This window comes from Oncorhynchus gorbuscha, unplaced genomic scaffold, assembly GCF_021184085.1.
Source record: "Oncorhynchus gorbuscha isolate QuinsamMale2020 ecotype Even-year unplaced genomic scaffold, OgorEven_v1.0 Un_scaffold_3514, whole genome shotgun sequence".
Lineage (NCBI taxonomy): Eukaryota > Metazoa > Chordata > Actinopteri > Salmoniformes > Salmonidae > Oncorhynchus > Oncorhynchus gorbuscha.
The window spans coordinates 1-2,500 of record NW_025747731.1 but is presented as its reverse complement, the minus strand read 5'-3'; the positions used below and the strand labels follow the sequence as shown (position 1 = coordinate 2,500).

At 44.0% G+C, this 2,500-nt stretch overlaps 2 pseudogenes; both read left to right on the top strand.

Moving 5' to 3' along the window:
* Positions 1–597: 597 nt before the first annotated feature.
* Positions 598–716, top strand: LOC124027743 (annotated as a pseudogene).
* Positions 717–2,329: 1,613 nt separating this feature from the next.
* Positions 2,330–2,452, top strand: LOC124027774 (annotated as a pseudogene).
* Positions 2,453–2,500: the final 48 nt, after the last annotated feature.

Genomic DNA, 2,500 nt, shown 5'->3' with positions numbered 1-2,500 from the left:
CCCTTTGTCCGTTTCTTCCCACAAAGGCTGAAATATGTGCCTTCGCTTTGAAATAAGTAAGCAAGGTTTGTTTGTATTTCATCCAACAATCTGTGCTACAAATTATGGCTACATTATATGCAAGTTCTTCCACTTTTTGAGTGACACAAAGATGCTTATCGACATGGTGAAAATGCAACAGCTGTTAATCACACCCTTTGACTTTCTTTATATAGTGCACCAAGAGAAAGTTTATCGCTTTTGACCACACCGGCCTGAGTACGCCTGATCTCGTCTGATCTCTCGGAAGCTAAGCAGGGTCGGGCCTGGTTAGTACTTGGATGGGAGACGCCTGGCAATACCAGGTGCTGTAGCTTTGTCCAACCCTTTGTCGCTTTCTTCCCACAGGGCTGAAATATGTGCTGTCGCTTTGAAATTATGCTTGAGGTTAGTTTGTATTTCATCCAACAATCTGTGCTACAAATAATAGCTACATTATATGCAAGTTCTTCAACTTTTTGAGTGACACAAAGATGCTTACTTGACATGGTGAAAATGCAACAGCTGTTAATCACACCCACTTTAACTTTAGTATAGTGCACCAAGCGATAGTTTCTAAACTACGACCACACCGGCCTGAGTACGCCTGATCTCGTCTGATCTCGGAAGCTAAGCAGGTTCGGGCCTGATTAGTACTTGGATGGGAGACCGCCTGGGAATACCAGGTGCTGTAAGCTTTTTGTCAACCCTTTGTCCGTTTCTTCCCACAAGGCTGAAATATGTGCCGTCGCTTTGAAATAAGGTTAGTTTGTATTTCATCAACAATCTGTGCTACGAATTATGGCTACATTATATGCAAGTTCTTCCACTTTTTGAGTGACACAAAGATGCTAATCGACATGTTGAAAATGCAACAGCTGTTAATCATACTCACTTGGACTTTATATAGTGCACCAAGCGATAGTTTCTCGCCAAAGACCACACCGGCCTGAGTACGCCTGATCTAGTCTGATCTCGGAAGCTAAGCAGGTTCGGGCCTGGTTAGTACTCTGGATCGGAGACCGCCTAGGGAATACCAGGTGCTGTATGCTTTGTCAGCCTTTGTCCGTTTCTTCCCACAAGGCTGAAATATGTGCGTCGCTTTGAAATAAAGGTTAGTTTGTATTTCATCAACAATCTGTGCTACAAATTATGGCTACATTATATGCAAGTTCTTCACTTTTTGAGTGACACAAAGATGCTTATCGACATGGTGAAAATGCAGCATTGGTAAATCCTCCCCACTTTGACTTTATATAGTGCTGGGAAGCGATAGTTTCTTGCTACGACCACACGGCCTGATCGCCCTGATCGTCTGATCTCGGAAGCTAAGAAGGTTCGGGCCTGGTTGGTGCTTGGATGGGAGACCGCAGGGAATACCAGGGCTGTAAGCACATCCAGCCTTTGTCGTTTCTTCCCACAAGGCTGAAATATGTGCATTAAGCTTTGAAATACGGTTAGTTTGTATTTCATCCAACAATCTGTGCTACAAATTATGGCTACATTATATGCAGTTCTTGCACTTTTTGAGTGACACAGATGCCCATCGACATGGTGAAAATGCAACAGCTGTTAATCCTCACTTAGATTTATATAGTGCACCAAGAGATAGCTTCACAACACAACCTCACCATTAATCGCTTGATCCTGCGTCTGATCTCGGAAGCTAAGCATGTTTGGGCCTGGTTAGTACTTGGATGGGAGACCGCCTGGGAATACCAGGTGCTGTAAGCTTTTTGTCCAACCCCTTTGTCCGTTTCTTCCCACAAGGCTGAAATATGCCGTCGCTTTGAAATAAGGTTAGTTTGTATTTCATCCAACAATCTGTGCTACAAATTATGGCTACATTATATGCAAGTTCTTACACTTTTTTGAGTGACACAAAGGATCCTTATCGACATGGTGAAAATGCAACAGCTGTTAATCACACCACTTGACTTTATATAGTGCGCAAGCGATAGTTTCTCGCTTACGACTGCCAGCTGAGTACGCCTGATCTCGTCTGATCCTAGGAAAGCTAAGCAGGTTCAGGCCTGATTAGTACTTGGATGGGAGACGCCTGGGAATACCAGGTGCTGTAAAAGCTTGTCAACCCTTTGTCCGTTTCTTCAGGCTGAAATATGTGCCGTCGGCTTTGAAATAAGGTTGGTTGTATTTCATCCAACAATATGTGCTACAAATTATGGCTACATTATATGCAAGTTCTTGCACTTTTGAGTGACACAAAGATGCTTATCGACATGGTGAAAATGCAACAGCTGTTAATCACACCCACTTTGACTTTATATAGTGCACCAAGAGATAGTTTCTCGCCTACGACCACACCGGCCCCTCAGAGTACTCCTGATCTCGTCTGATCTCGGAAGCTAAGCAGGTTCGGGCCTGGTTAGTACTTGGATGGGAGACCGCCTGGGAATACCAGGTGCTGTAAGCTTTTGTCAACCCTTTGTCCGCTTTCTTCCACAAGGCTGAAATATGTGCC